Source organism: Rhinolophus sinicus, linkage group LG03, assembly GCF_036562045.2.
Source record: "Rhinolophus sinicus isolate RSC01 linkage group LG03, ASM3656204v1, whole genome shotgun sequence".
Taxonomy (NCBI): domain Eukaryota; kingdom Metazoa; phylum Chordata; class Mammalia; order Chiroptera; family Rhinolophidae; genus Rhinolophus; species Rhinolophus sinicus.
Window position 1 is genome coordinate 74,057,285 of NC_133753.1, and position 17,557 is coordinate 74,074,841.

General features: G+C 35.2%; 1 long non-coding RNA gene across 1 annotated transcript in view; it reads right to left on the reverse strand.

The window, feature by feature from the left end:
• Positions 1-3,797: 3,797 nt before the first annotated feature.
• LOC109455350 (uncharacterized) overlaps positions 3,798-17,557 on the reverse strand; it is a 108,442-nt gene continuing 94,682 nt past the window's right edge. The window contains exons 3-4 of the long non-coding RNA XR_012494376.1: positions 7,202-7,293; positions 3,798-4,001 (exon numbers count right to left, since the gene is read on the reverse strand). This is a non-coding gene — a long non-coding RNA (uncharacterized LOC109455350). The remainder of the gene's footprint in view (positions 4,002-7,201; positions 7,294-17,557) is intronic.

The window sequence follows — 17,557 nt, forward strand, 5'->3', positions numbered from 1 at the left end:
TTATTGCACATTAGAATGAGCTGAGGGGCTTATAAAGCTCCTGTTGCCCAGACGTCATCACAAATCAATTAATGTAGACTCTTTTTGTGGGACCCAGTCATCCGTTGTTTTTAAAGCTCCTCAGTTGATTCCAATCTGCAGGCAAGTTTGAGAACCACTCCTCCAGAGTTGAATCATCTTGCGGGTGGAGAGAGGTTGCTTTTACGAATTTTCCTTGTCTTGTCCTCATCTAAGATCTCATGAATCAACATCTCTAGGTCTGTGTCTGAGCTTCTCAAAAAATTTGTTTGAACAGTTAAAAGAGCAGATTTACTATCTAGAGCAGGAGTGTCCAAACTTTTTTCAACGTTTTTTACCAAGGGCCATATGTGGTAAAATACACAAACAGCCGGGCCACTCACGCGAGGTGAAGTACGTATTGTCTCACCTGGTTTATTTAAGTAAACTAAATATATGTTTGGAATTTGCTGCGGGCTAATTAACAATGGATTGCAGGCCGCAGTTGGCCCGTGGGCCGCAGTTTGGACACCCCTGATCTACAGACTGCACTGTAATTATACTTGTAATTAACCATGGTTCATATGGGAGCTAACTTTTCTGAAAAATGCTGGAAAATAATGACAAATTCCGTTTTTAGAGTTGTATTAAATATTTTGTATATTTACTAAACGAATGGATGATCTTATGTGATGACTACAGTTGTTTTCTGAGGTAGTCACAGGATTATTAGTGTCATTTGCACAGGTGATATGAAATCAAGACTGTTAGAAGCGACACAACTGTCTAAAATTCACTCAGCTTTGGAGACATGCATTAAGGTTTTGTATCCTCTAGATCACTGTGACACCATTGTTTATGCATGTACGAGGATGAAACTTATGGATTTTTATCGTATAGTAGGTCAGTGATTGACCATATATGCCAAGGCCTGTCAACATTCCTAATACACAGGCAAGCAATCTCCTTTGATGATATGTAGGGAAATGATGTGTTTTCATTTAATGCTTTACTTTCGTTAACTGAAGATCAGTTGATAAACAATAGTAGTTTCAAAAGGCAGGAAACTTAATGTGACGAATGAGGGTCAAAATAATCAATAATAGTTTTATTTTTTGAGGAGCCACTCTGTGCAACTGATTGTGATAAGAATTCTCTATGTACTAAGCTCATTTATGTCTAAAAATAATGATGAGAAAGTATTATTACCCCATTTTACAGTCGAGGAAATTGATGCTCAGAGAAGTAGTACGTCCTTCCCCAAGTTCATCAGATATTGGTGGAAAGGAGATTCTCATCCCAGCCTGTCTGATGCCATAGCTTGTGTTCCAACCACTGAGCAATGTACTGCTAGCAGTTAGATAAGCAAGTACACTCACTGGGAGAAAGAAAGTATTATACCTTCATGTCTTTGTTCCAGAGACTAAGGAGAAAGAAAGCAGCCATTTTCATTGGATGGTTACAGTTTCATGATCTGGTGCAATCATTTTTATGTATTCTTGCAGAACATGATATAGTAAACACTCAGACATCGGTTCCTAAACTTGGATGTGAATGAGAAGCATCTGCATAGCTAATAAGGAACACAAATGCCCAGACTTGCTGAAATAGGATGGGTGCAGGGGCTTTGTAGTTTTACCAAGTTCCTTGGGTGACTCCGCTACCCACCAAAGTTTAGGAACCACTGTCATGAGTTATTAATCAATGAACCACTTGTGCCGGTGTCGTTAGTTCTGGGAAACAGTGCAGGGCTGCAAGTAAAATGAATGGTAAATGTAGAACTGTATATTGATGTGAATATAGGTATGTATGTATATAAAATATTACAGTGCAGCCTTTCTTAAATTGTGCTCTATGGAGCACAAATTCTGGAAGTAGTTAATATATGGTCTGAAGCTAGGACATGTGGCTGATTCATCTGAGAAATGGTGTAGGCCAGGCCAGACCTCCTTCATGAATATGTATAGTTCTCAATAGCATGGAAAAATCTCCAAGTAGTCATGAAATAATGCAAATTTTTAATTTAATTAGTTAATTTTTATTAACTTTTGTACACTTAGAAACTTCTTAACCCAAAGTTAGTTTAACATATTATTACTCCCTATCTATTAACATCCCTAGGGTACCAAGTTTGAGAAGCCTCAGTATAGTAACATAATGATTTAAAGACATATGAAACACTATTTAAGAAAATCCCTTTTTTGGAAGGTATGTGGTCATTCTTGTTGTCCATACAAAAACAACAATGTAGTGAAGTAATGAAATATTAGCAGGTAGGAAGTTTATAATAAAGGGACGTTATAAAATAGTAAACAGAAATATTTTAATGAGATGTGTGTTTGTGGTGTAGTGACAGGATGCATAAGATGGAAGAGGGCAGTGAGATATGTACTTTCCAAGATTTTAATGAGATTCATGAAGAGTTCTATGTAATAAGACATATATGTTAAAAAGTTGTAATGAAGTGGAATACGTGAGATGGTTTAATGAGCTGTCTCAGGAAGTGTCCTGTAAGATGGGCATCCTTCAGGGCTGAAATGAGATGGGTGAAAGGAAGAGTGTAATGAGCTGGTCACATAAAAGAGAGGCGGTATAATTAGATGCATAAAAGAAGGAAGGGAGAGTATATAAATTTTCAAAATATGTAAGATAATGGGAACTATGTTTTAATGTAATAAGATGCAGAAATGAAATGACAATGAGATACAGAAATGGAATCGTGTAATGAGATATGTAAGGACTGTGTAATGAGATGTGCATGTTTAAGGGGTGTAATGAGATGCAAGATGGGAAAGGTGTAATGAGATGAGCACGTTAAATAATATAATGAGGGGCATGAAGGAAATGATGTCATGTCACATGAAAATTGAAGAAAGTAATGAGATGTGCATTTTAAAGGACTGTAATAAAATGAATAAAAGAAACTAAGGAGAATGAAGAGATGCAAAAATCAAATCTTATTAATATGATGTGAAAGAAAGAACAAAAAGCAATGAGAGGAGGTGTTTCACAAACACTATTTTTTAAGACCATTCTCTTCCATATATTTATTTTGACCTGACAAACATTTTTGCTGTCCAATCACATCCTAAACACTTTCTGTGGGAATACAAAGATATACATGATTCCTATTCTGAAGGGTCCACAAAGACATACAAGTATTTAAATATATGGCAATATATCATAAGTATTAATCAAATATTACAAAAGTTCAGAGATGGGAGATTATTTTGGTTCAAGATATTTTATACATCATGGAATCAAATGTTCCTTTGTGGTATCTTCAAGTTTTGTAATTTTACCATTATTAATTTTTCCATTCCTTTGATCTTTGGGTTTTCTCCCTGTATTACCTGTTTTTATATAAGTAGATCTTAACTTTTTATTTTTTATTTTTTTAAAGTCTGGTTCAACTATCCCATCCTCAAAGTAGCTTATTCTAATCTCGCTCCAGGTTAACAAAAGAAAACAAAAATGAGCTTCTACAGTACTTTACACTTTTCTTACGAATTGCATCATCATATACCATGTTCTTGGTGAGTAACATCTATTAATTATCTTCCTGAATGTCTGTGTGCTCTTCCTTCTCAGTCTAGATCAGATTCAACTTTATTTTACTCACTGAGACTGAAACTTCCACACAGTAGGTTCTTATCAAGTAATTCTTGAGTGAATGAGTGATTAGGTAAGATATACACCCAGACAGGCTCTATTCATGAGGATGCAAATAATATAAATAATAAATAAACAGATTCTTAAGATTGATCCAGTTACATTAGACAGAACTTAAATCAACCCACTTGGAGAGGAGGCTCCCTCACAAAATCAGAATTCTTCAATATAAAAGAAATATTTTCATGAGCTTGCTGAGGAGGTTTGGTTTTACCATAAAGACGCTGACCGGAGTAGGAACATGCCTGGTTTTGTTTTTCACCAGATATCTGCTTGCTTCATTTATAAGCACTTCAACATTTTCAGGAACACAAGTGCTATTTTAATCAGTCCTGGAAGGAAATAACAGAGCGATTCATTACTGAGCTCATCAACCTGAGGAACAATTGTTTCATATGTCATTCTTGAGTATTCTTCATTACAAGATGGCCTTCACATGATAACAAGCCCAGATGGAACTACATTGATCTAACTTTTTATTTTATTTTAATGTGTCCTATATTGAATTCACTTGGGAAGTAGGCCGTGTCAAGTCAATTTTCTTCAATTATTTACAAACTGGATGCAGCTGTGAGGTGCACGTTGCAGTAATCCTAATGATTTATATAGGATTTTCCCCCTCACAGGTCTTGTGTATGAAGGAATAACATTCATAACTGATCAAAGCTCCAGAGGCAGCCACAGGTCACAAAACATGAAACGTATACTTGTCAGATGGGTGAAAAAAATCCATCTTTACGCCATGAGTACATTGACCTGTTTTGTCTCAGCAAAAACATGCTTGCTAGCTTGGTATTCATAGCTTCAGAATTCCTTTAAATATCTAGGATATTGATTATTTTCCAAATTGTTTCGCAGGTTTTCTCAGTACACTCAATCTCCTTGACAATTCTGTTAATATTGATGATACCTATCAAATGCTTTTCCAACCAACTTTTTCCCCACACAAGCCATTTCTCTCTTGCTCTGGATAGGTTCATGCTCTGTTCCTAACTTGAGGTGGTTTATTTCTTTCCATCACATTAAATAGTAGCTGCAGCATTAAAAGTTCTGTGAACTATACTTTCCTCACGATCATTTTAATTTCTCTTTCCAGTCTAGACCCATCATTTTATTCCAGACATCCATGGAGATAGTACACTCTGACTACTTCAGCCTCTGCACTTCCTGTACATACAATGTGCAGGAAAGACTCTGGAATCGTTGGGCAAGGGTAATCTTCACTATTAATATGGATCATATCCATCCTCTCGCTTGCAAACAACCATTGTGCCTGACCCATATAAACAGGGAGCCATCCTTGCTCAGCTGCCCTGCAAACCCTAAATCTATTAGTTTGTGGGACTGAGAGAGCAATTTTATTCCAGAAGCAGACAGGGCTAGTTTAATTCTCAGACTCCAGCTATACCTGAGTCTTTGAATGCTCATTCTGCAAATAGAGCGGTCATTATGGAGTTATGGAGTACTAGTCCGTCCTTTAGATAGAGCAACAAGTTGAGCTTCCTGATTATCTGATTTTGAACTTCGACCTCTATGTTAATGACAGAATTGCTGCCAAATTTTCAATATGCTTTCCTTACTTTTACTCCAACTTTGATTATTGGTTTCTTATCATATATCCCTTGCACAAGCTCATTCCTTACTAATTTGCTTAGTATTTCAGTTTTTCAAGGAATAGAACTTTAATATTAAACCTTAGAATTAGCTGAAAACACTTTCCAGTGCTAACTGTTTGCCATGTATTTTAAATCCTACAGTGTTATGTGCTCCTGTACCAACCCTCTGGAAATTAAAAAAAATAAATAAATAATAAAAAGTATTATTAGAGAATTTAGTTGAGGAAGTCATTGTTGAAACTTGAATTAGTGGTCTGACAAATCAAGTAATAACTTAAAACAGAAGAAAAGACCAAAGAAATATAAATCTGGTAGGAAAAAATAAGATACTTAGAAAAGAGATAATTAATATACCAATGGTAGGGAAAAAATGGGGAACAGATGGAAGGAAGTTGATAATTACATAATTATTAGAAGAAATTTTCCCTGAGATAAAAAAATAATAATAATTGAATATGTAGATTGAAATAGCTCGCCAAGTTCCAGGCAAGATGATTAAGAATATAGATACACATAGATATACCTTGGTAAAATCCCTAACTCTAAGAATAAAGAGAAAGGCATAAGCTTAATGATGGAAGGTATGAGTTAAAAAGGACAAAATAGTATTCAACTGGTTTGGACTTTTTCATCCTCATCAGTGGGACTCAGCAAAAGGTGAAATTATACTAACACATTAGATCAATGAATATAAACCTTGAGAATTCTATACCCAACCAAGATAATTCTCAGCTGCAAGGGTGAAAGTATTTGCGAATGGAGAATATATCACCTATGTACAAAAACAGTCTGGTAAAAAATACTCAAGAAAATATTCTAACTAAATAACACATAAATCAGAGTCCTCAAGATTGGAAAAGATGAAGTATAGAAGTTATGAAGAATAGGAAAAGATGAAAAAAGACACATGGGGTATTTCTCTCTCTCTCTCTCTTTCTCTCTCTCTCTCTCTCTCTCCTCTCTCTCTCTCTCTCTCCCTCTCTCCCTCTCCCCCCCTCTCCCTCCCTCCCTCCCTCCCTCCCTCCATCGTTTCCACCTTTCTTCCCTCCCTCCCTCTCTCTAAGTGAATAATAAGTGATGGGAGATATTTAAGTCACAGATACTACAAGGGGGGAAGACTTAAATTAAAAATATGAAACTATCTTAGCATAACGGAGGACATGGGAGGATGTGGGTGGTAAAATAACAGTGTTCTGTAGGCATGAGTTTGGGAAACTGGGGGGAAATAGAACATCTTGTTGAGAAGAAATAGTTGAATAGCTGGTATATTATTAATAATAGAAAATATGTGTTTGAATATGATAATTTGGAAATAAGATAAACACTAGTCAAAAGAAAAAAAATACAGAACTCACAAATTATAAAGGGGAAAGAGGAATCATAATTTGAAAAAAAAACTATCAAAAACATAAAGAAAAGAAATAAAACTAAGCTGAAATAAGATAGAATATTGAAATAAAGTCTATCAGTGGATATACTAAATGTGAGGGACTTGATGCCAACTACTAAAAGATAGAACTCATAGGGAGCTCATAGGAACAGGGGTTCAGTATGAATATTAAACAGGGTCAAATCTATGAATAAAAAGACTAAACAGGATAAAGATAAGATTTTATGATCCCTAGAGCTATAATTTATAATGAGGTCACCTCATTAACATAAATTCAGGTATGGTTGGAAGGGGCTTGTTGTGATTAACAAAAGACACCTTTATCACTCATTTAGGAAATGCCAGATGTTTTGGGAGCCCTGTATCAGGAAGTGGAGTGAAGACCAAATATGTATTTCTTATAAGTTACAATATCAGAACAGGCACCTGGGTCTTCTGTGAATCACCCATCTCAGGGTTGCAGGAAGCTAAAACCATCTGGACAGTTTTGTCATTCTTACAGTGCCTCGATTTCTTAAAAACTTACAATGAGTTTCTTTGACCTTTGATCTGTCAGGTCTTCTAATTGTTTTGGTGGTACCCATTTCCCCGTATCAGAATTCTTGCTGCTTGGAAGTCCTAGAAAATACCAAGAAGAGCAAATATCAATTTTTTTCTAATGGATCCAGCAAGAGAGACTTTAAGTAATTTATCTTCCCTGAAATCCAGGTTTTATAATTTGCCCATATATATGTATATATGTATAACTACAAATAATGATTTGACCATATATACTTTTTCAAGCACACTTGCATCATTTATGTAAACTGAACATGTACTAGGGTCTGGAAGCAAGTCTCAAAAAAAAATCAGAGTTAATATTGTATATCAGCTCTCTGACCACAATGCAGCTAGTTTAGAAAGTGATAATAAAAATATTTGAAAAAAGATTATAACTATTTAAAATCTTTTTCCAAATAAATAATGGGTCCAATAAAAAAAAAAAAAACATAATGGAAATTAGAAAATAACGAGTGATTATGAATAAACTGTATATTAAAATATTTAGGATGAAGTTAAAATATTACTGTGTTAGAGGTCATCAAGACAATGCTCTGGCTCAATAATTTCCTAGGAAGACTCACAGGACTCAGCATATAGTTGTATTCATGGCTATTACTTATTACAGCAAAAGGATACCAAACACAACCAACCATGGAAAAAGCATGGGGGCGGCGGGGTTTGGCAGAAAACAAGAACAAGTTTCCAAGAGTCTCTTCTCAGTGGTATCACACCAGGATGTGCTTAATTCACCCTGCAAAGATGGTTTGACAGCACATATGAAATGTTGCCAATCAGGGAATCTCTGTGACCCAATGACCAGAGTTTTTATAGGGGACTCGTCACATAGGTACCCCTTGCTGGATAAGTACCCAAAATCCAGACTCCCATAATGGAAACTGATGTTCAGAATAAACCATGTATAGTGAGTCACTTTTATCAATCAATGGCAGGAGCCCTCTCAAATCCAGGTTGCTAGATCCTAGCAAGACCCAAGCCTGTAAGAAGGCCTTTTGAAGGAAAGAAGTCAGGCCTGCTGTGATAGCTCTTGTCTGCAGTTACTTAAAGGAAAAATACATCACCTTAATTGCTTGTATCAAAAGAAAGGTCATCCAAAAGAAAAAAAAAAGTTACAACAATGGCAGAATTAACCTTAAAAAAAACATGAAATGAAAAAATGAAGAAAATGATGAATGAAATAGACAGCAAAACTATAATAGAATCAACTACGCTAAAATTTGATTCCATGAAAAGAGACAAAAATTAACTGGAAAGACTCTAAATAAGCAGTGGAGAGGAGAAGCATAGAAATGAAAAATTGAAATGTTACTACAGACAGGATATTTAAACAGTAATAAAACTATATGAATAATTTTATATGAGTAAATTGTTGTGATGAAATAAAGATTCCTTGACATTCCTATCAAGAAATCTATGTCTGTTGTCCTTAATTCTGAAAGGGCTTTATGATAATTTGACTAATAGAATGTGGAGAATGATGGTGTACTCCTTTACTGGACTTGGACTTTAGATGACTGGCAGCTTCCATTTCCTGTCTCTTAGAACACTCTTGCCTGGAGCCAATCCATCTTGCTTTATTGAATCCAAGCAATTCTGTGGAGATACCCACATGAAGTCCAGCAGCCCCGGCTCAGGTCCCAAGCAGAGAGCTTCCCAGCCATGTGAGTGAGCCATCTTGGAAGTAGACCATTCAGCTTCAGTTAGGCCCTTCAGCCAATGCCTGGAAGCAGGAACAAGCCATCCAACTAAACCCTACCCAAACTGCAGATTAGTGAGCACAATAAATTATTGTGTTATTTTAATCCACTAGGTTTTGGGATCGTTTGTTACACAGAAGTTACGGAAGAGAACAGAATTTGATGAAATTGACAATCCCATAGAAAAATACAATTTTCTGAAATTTACTCAAAGTAAAGTGGTAATCCAGAAGAGTCCCAATGCTATTAAATAAATCAAATCAGAAGTTAAAATTTTCCATTCAAAGCAAATGAAATCCAGATAGTTGTACAGATGCCCTCTACCAAATAGTAGACAAATTATTCCAATTTTATACAAATTCTCACAGAGAATAGAAAAAGAAGATATATTTTGCTACTTATTTTATTAGACCAATATAACTTTGATAGTAAACCAAACGTAGTATGAAAAAACAAAAGTCAAAGACCAATGTCACTTGTGACCATAGATAGAATAGTTCCAAGGAAAATATTTGCAAACCAATTGTAAGGGAACAAAATTTGCCACCCCAAAATGTGTCTCTTTGGCATGAGGATTAATTTAGGCTTCTTATTTTTAAGAAACAGAAGATTCAGAAAGTTTTTCTTGTTATCTCTCCCTTAATTGCCCAAATGAGTGTAGATACAGGGCCTGTTCCAGAATAGAATTATCACCAAAGATATCTACAAAGACTATGGGCCAGTGGTGGGGGAGACTGGCAGGGCCTAGAGATCAGAGTCCACTCTGTGTCACATTGTCTGCATGGCACAGCAAACATTTGTTTACCAGACATGTGCTTCTCCATCTCCGGGTGAACTGCCTTCCTCCCCTGTGAGTTCCAAACACTACCCTCTTTTCCTTTCTCCAGAGAGCATATAAGCCTCAACTGCCTGATTTGTCCTTGTGCCCGCCCTCCACATTCTTGCAGAACCCTCATATGTATGAAATTATATTGGATTTTCTCTTGTTTATCTGTGACATGTCAATTTAATTCTTAGACCAGAAGAACCTAGAAGGGTAAAGGAAAATTTCTTCTTCCCTGACACAACTAACAAAGTATATTAAAATATTAGTGAGCCATGATCAAGTTTTATTTATCACAGAAATGAAGGAAGGTTTAGAAAAGAAAATCTAGAAATATCATTCACCACATTTATATTAAAGTGGAAAAATAGACTTTGACCTCAAGCAAAATAAAAACAAAAACTCTGAAAATTATTTAGCATCCACCAAAAAACAAAAAACCCAGAAAATCAGGCAGAGAAAGGATTTCTTTAACTTAAAACAGAGTATTTATAAGGTTCTTAAATAATTTTATAATTTCAGTTTCAATTTTTAAAAATGTTATTACATTTATTTAAATGTAATTAGTACATTTAGGATCAGACTTTATAAATTTTCAAATTATTACCCATTTTCCAATACTGTTCAATGAATAATTTTTCCCACTAAGTTGAAGTTCCTTCTTATCATTTATGAAGTATTTTTATGATTTGCATATTTTTCTAGCACTTTCTAAACTTTTGAACTTACATTTTTTTGTTTGTTTTAATATGTGTTAGGTAATATACTGTCAAAATTCTTCTTTTTCATTTTTTTAAAGAAATTTTCTTCAACCAAACAAAGCAACCTTAATTGTTATTCAGGTCACAATAAATTTATAGACCTAATTAGGGAAAATTGATACATTTTTTAAAATTAAAGTTCATTGGGGTGGCAATTGTTAGTAAAGTTACATAGGTTTCAGGTGTACAATTATTTTTATGATGTTGAGTCTTCCAGAAAAAAATATGGCATGCTTTTTCAGTTGTTTATTTTTTATATTATACCTCAGAAGTGATGTAAAATTTTCTTCATATAGATCATGCCTGTTTGTCTGGCGGGGTAAATTTCTCTGATATTATTCAATCTATTTCCAGTTTTCTCTATTCAGTGTACATAGAATGAATAGAGAAACTGCGTATGTATTCTCTACAAATAAATATGTATACTTAATAGCATAAATAGAAGACCTGTACAGATCTTTATTCCTCTCTCATTAAAATTATACAAATTTATCAGTTTTTTTTTTTACATTTTTCTATTTTTATTTTTTGAGTATCATTATAAATGAATGGCTTTTCCAAACACAACCTCATTCAGTCAACCAGAATTTTTTTCCTTTTGATTCTCATGTTGTTATAGTTGGCTAGTGCAAACCCCTATAGATATTCCTCTGTGTTTTCAGCACTACCCCAGGCATTTAAAGAACATCAGACAGAGAAAAACAAATATTGTGTGATCTCTCTTATGTGTGAATTCTGAAAAAAAAAAAAAACACAAAACAAAAAAAAACCCAAACACAAAAAACCCAAGTTCATTGATACAGAGAACAGATTGGTTGTTGAAAGAGACAAGAAGTGGGGAGTGCGAGAAATGGGTGAATTTTATTTTTTCAGTTTAAATAAATTGAATAAAGATTTAAAAAATATATTTGTTCATTCTAAAAAAGCATCTTTGTTTTCTAGCAACAACGTTATCCAGGCCCATCTTGATATTTCTTCTGCCCCAAAGAACAGGTTGCTTATAATGAAAAGTATTATCAAAGATCAAAATCGAAGTGCTAGAGGAGCAAAGCAGCTTGCTCCACATGGATATTTTGCTTGGTACTATGACTCCCCTTGTGGGGGCAGAGCCCCAGAAAGTAGTTTCCAGGCTCTCGGCCTCACATAGACAGGTGCTGGCTCAGGTAGTAAATGGCCAACTGTGATTGCATGGCCATCAGCTGTGGCTAGTTGGCCGTCAGCTGTAACCAGTGAGCCATTGGCCACAATATAACTGCTGTGGCTACGCTAGGAGGGAGAAGAAGAGAGAGGAGAGAGAAAGAATGGGGGCTAGTAAGAAGATGGCGGCTGGCCTGGCAAGTGTGGATGGCGGTTTGCGGACAGTGTGGATCCAGCCTCCAGTGAGAGTATAGTGCCGCCAGAGAGAATATAGTGGTATGACTCCCCTACCTATGGCTCCGTGGGTGTTCCTTTTTGGCCTCACCATATCCTGCGTTCTTGTGTGGGGAGCGGGAGCAGAGACCCCGCAGGCCTCCCTGCACGACAAATGGCGCAGCGAGCAGGGTCTCCCGCACGACACCCCTCATAGACCACTTAGTGATAGACAATGAAATCACTTTCCTTTTTTTAAATTTGTGTTTTGTTTTATTTTTAGTCTGTAATGGTACCTACAATTTAACTCCAGCATTGCAGTGCTGCTAAATCCTTTTACACTCAATTCTAATATATCTTTATTTTCCATAACATTTCCATTTGTATGTTTAGCTCCTCATCCAAGCTGCAATTATGCTGCTTTCCATAATGCTGTCTACCAAGACTTTGCATTACATTGACCACAATAAACAATACAATTAAATTTCAATAATTACTATGAAAAAGAGATATAATCATGTTTTAGTCTACTGATATGATTGGGTACCTTAAAAATTCAATACTCTAGTAAAGAAAACTAACAGGTTTAATACAGGAATTTGATAATGTAGCTAGAAATAAGGTTAATATGCAGAAATTATTAGCTTTATCCTTACTGGCAATAACAAGGTAGAAATAGAATTGGGGAAATAATCCATTTCTAATAGAGACAAACTATGTGATAAATAATTCACTTCAAGAAAATTGTAAAATTACATTACAGATATAAAAAAAGTTCTGAATAAAGTGGGAAGACATGATGTAATTATAATAGCAACTTAATTCTGTTTTTCTTTAACCTTTGGATTATATATGATATTAAACTTCCTATGCAAGGAAATGTATACATATATAGCTAAAATACATGAAAACAAGTAGGTATGGGTTCCCTTACTACATATTAAATCATACTATAGCAATCATATTTTACTGCTATAATCATGTATAACAAACGGCATAAAACTCAGTGGTTTATAGCAATAAGCGTTTCTTCTTCTCACTGTATCTACAGGTTGGCTGGGATGGCTTTTCCTCAGGCTTTGTGATGACTGGGCTTGAATCCAGGTTTCAGGTTGTTTCAGGTCTGTTTTCACATTCTTCTTGGATCATGTGGGATGTGGGCATGTTCTTCTCATTGTGATTCACAGGAAGACAAAGGCCTTGGCTTGAAACTAGTACACTGTCATTTCTGCCTACCTTCTGCTGGCCAAAGCAAGCCACATAGCCAGGCCTAACATCAGTGGGATGTGGGAAATATATTCAGTTCACTGGGTCGCATGGCAAGAGAGAGTGAAGAACTGAATACAGTAGCCTAACTGCCTCCAGTCACTACAAAAACCAAACAGTATGGTATTAGCTTAGCCTTCTAGTAATCATGCAAATTTAATATATTACAAAACTGGACAATCAATTTGATGGGAAGAAAATGGTTCAGTTTATAAATGGTATTCAACCAAATGGCTGACTATCTGAAAGGAAACATATTTGAATCCCTATTTCACACTATATTCAAAGAAATTTTAGCAACATTATAATTTAAATGGTAAAAAATAAAGGTTATACTATTTCAAGAAATTTAGAGGATTTGAAATAAAACTTTTAAAATAAAAAGGCAATAATGAAACTTGAAAATAAAATATCGCCATATTTAACTATGCAAAATTTAAATAGTTTCGTGTGTAGCAAAAGCAAATCCAGTAGATAAACATTATTTGGGGAAAATATTTTTAAAGTATATGGCCAGTATACATAGTTTATGATGACCATCTATAACATAGAAAAAGTTCTTAAAATTCATAACAAAGAAATAAAACAGTAGAAAAACAAGCAAAAGTTATAAACAGGTGTTTCAGAGAAGAGCAAATACAAATCACAAATACATATATGAACATAAGTTGAGCCCCCATCTATCCCCAATTTTCAGGGAAATCCAAGTAAAGTAATATTGAGAACTTATTTTACACTCATATCATATTGGCAAAAATTAAAAAAAGAATAACACCTATTACTGGTGAGGATCATAGAAAAACATTTTCAGATATGAATGGTGGAAATATGCATTGTTGCAGGCTCTTGTGGAAATCAATTGAGTAGCAATTAAAATTAAGAACACATTTTTCAATCAGAAATACTATACAGTGGTACTCTATCCTATAGAAATAAAAGCATTCATGCATAAAGACTCTGTAAGTTGATTTTTTTTTTTTTTTTTTTTTTTTTTTGCGTAGGGGGAGGGATTACTCATAGAAATAAAACTTGGGAATCAGATAAACGCACATAAGTGAGTAGGAGCTTGAACAAATCATGGTATATTTTTATGATGTTATTTTTATGGTACAATTATACAGCATTATTTTATACAGCAATTAGTAAGGAAGAGTTATATGTATTGTAAACTAACGAGAAGTGGGTGTGGAAGAAGAAAGGACATGGAGGGGAAAAGTAAGCAAGCAAACACTGTGGGAATGAATGGGGTTTGTGATTGGGAGACAATGAGTTCATAGTATTTAGGAGATGCAACAGGTCTTGGTTGGGTGCTTATTGTAACATGGGGAAATAATCACCAGTAGTGAGTGGGAGACTCATTGTGAATCCACACACCTGACTTGGAGAGAACTCTTGGTTGTAACTTGGCTGGCTGCCGGCTTAGTCCCTATTTCTAGGTTCTTTGAGACCTTGGTGGAGAGTGTGTTTGAGGAGGCGGGTTGTGCTGGCTCAGAGAACAGGAAGCTGGAGAGAATGTACAGTAATTACTCAACAGTTCAACCAACTCCTGTATCTGGAATTCACATTCTTATTCTCCCTAAAAGTAACCATAAGAAAATCATAGGATTTTAAAGCCACGTTCAACTACTTCATTTTACTGAGGAAGCAACTGGAGTCCACAGCTTAAATCATTTATTTACATTCACCTCCCTAGTGGCAGATCTAGGAGTAAAGTTCTTACCTCTCTATACCTTGACTCTGTGTTTACATTCCTTGGACCAGTTTTTTAGCATTTTTCACTTTTCCTTATTTTGAACCTCATTTGTTTTTCAGTATTAATTACTTTTTCTTTTAAAATAGCTATAATGGTTATACTTTATTGAGCTATAATGGTTATACTTTATTGAGTAGCTATTATGTGCCATATTCTTTGCACACATTGTCATTAATCCTTGCAACAACAGTCTATATTTGGATATTACTATAACCATTTTAACATTGATGAAACAGCCATAGAAAGATAAATAATTTGCCCAAGATCCCACAGCTAGGAAATGGTGCAGAGGGGATCTGAACTAATGACAGAGGCTGAGTTCTCTCTATTTTGCTGCATTGCATTTACTTCACCCCCACGAATTCTATTTGTGTCCTCTTTGGGGTGATATTGCCTCTGTCTTGTCTTCTAAAGCAGTAGTTCTCAGTCTATGTGACTATGAGGACTATCTTCTAACATCAGACATTTTCTCAGACCAATATCTGATAATTATATTTTAGTATTTGCAATTATTGAGAACATACATAATAAAAATAAACTTCTAAGAATTCAATTAAACAATACATTTTGAGTTAATTTATATTTGATTAATCTTTTAGTACCTACAGGCATTTGAAAAGACTATATGTAAGCACATTATTTTATCATTTGAAAATGCGTGGAATGTATGTGGATCTAAACATTCCTAAGGATAGTTCAGGGACTCTCTGGGGATCCTCAATTCTAAGACTGGGTGTCATTGCTCTGTAAGATTTCAGCATCTGTTCTGTCTGCTCTCTTAAGTTATCAGCCTCCAGTTTGCACAGGCTGGCTCTTATCTATTCTGATTTTTAACTTATTCCGTTCCCAAGTTCCTTTTGCATTCATTGCATGATCAATGGCCTAATAAGATGATAAGTGGTCTGCTCAAGATGATAAAACAAGGAGATTGGACTCAGCATCTTCTTATAAACACTTCTTGGTCATAGAGCAACCATTGATCTCCGACCCTCCTTTGTCTTCCACCTCCCAGCTTTGAGGCAACACTCAAACTTTTTTCCCACCTACCCAACCTCTTGACAATTCATTTCAGAAAAAAGCATCATCTGTCTGTGTCACCAGCCCCTGCCTTATTTACCTGTTCCATGCTATCTATCTACTTACCATCACCACCCCGCTCAGCTTAATTCTAATATAATTCGGTCTTTTGATTTTATAATCTATCATTTACATCACTGTTCATTCTTCGCATAATCTGGGTTTTAGGCAGAGGCAGGAAGTAGTGAAGAATTCTGATCCAGTGTTTGTTAAGCCTTGATATGGAACCATGCTTTTTATTTGTCTGATTTGTAATTCTAACTCAAGTGATAACTTCTAGGCTCTTGTTCCATTCACCTTCTATAATTTTTATACTTTCTATGGGTCACAGAACATTCCCTTAGGGACCCATTCATATAAGAAGACTCCATGTTAGAACTCCTGAACCCAGGTACCACCACCTTCACCACCTATACCATCACAGGGCTGTGTGATCCAACTCACAATACTAGCATTCTGCTCTGGTCCCATTCTGATTAGGTTCCAGAAGCCAGCCTATCTCACCTCTTCTCTCACTACCTGATACACACACTTTACCAGCATTGCTTTGTCTTTGCTAGTTTCCTCCAGCTGCTGGATTATAGGTTTCTAAAATATCTACACTTGTCAGAAAAGTTATGCTGTTTCTTCTTATACCTCCATTCTAGTTGCCGAAACTGTGAATGAATTTGGCCATAATCTTGGAAAACCATACCTACCATCTCAATATGAGGAGGCAATTCTGTAAAACAGCAACTGTCAATAGTGGGTGAGGGTAGAATTTTCCTACCCATAGTCTATATGGGTCAATGGGAGGAGGTTGACCAATACTGAATTCTTAAGAGACTTGGGTATAAGCTGGAAAACTGACCAACACATAATCAATAAATTCAGAATAGGCCAAAAAGGAAAGAAAGCCAACTGTGAACAAGCAATAAAAATCCAGGCTGTCAGATCCAAGGGGGTCAGATAAAATGAATGAAATTGAGATATAAAGTCAGAGTCTAGAAGGAAGCCAAGATAATATACTAATGGGGATAATAACTAAATGAGGTGATATGGACTCTTTTAGAGCTTAAGCAGTTTCAGTGATCATGGATGGATGTGTATGCATAGTTGTCAAAATGTTCACTAGCTTATCCAACTAGATGCTATATGTTGGGTCTGCCTACCAACACCTGCCTACCACCTTGGTAGGTGGATTCATGGGAGGGCACCTTATCAGAAATGCTGAAAGGAGTTGTTCAAGCTGAAATGAATGGATGATAAATAGTAAAACATGAAATCATATGAAAATATGCAACACACTGGTAACTAAATATATAGTCAAATTCAGAATATTCTAATAGTGTAATATGGTGGTATATTAACCACTTTAGTATAAAGGTTAAAGGACAAAAGTGTTAAAATAACTATAACTGCAGTAATTTGCTAATGCTTTATAACAATTTGTTAATAATTTATATGCTATATAAAATAGTAAATTGTGACATCAAACAATAAAATGGGTTTAGTGAAAGAGTAGACTTTTTATATGAAATTCAAGTTAATTGTTATCAGTGTGAAATAGACTATTAGATTTATAAGATGTTTTATATAAACCTCATTGTAACCA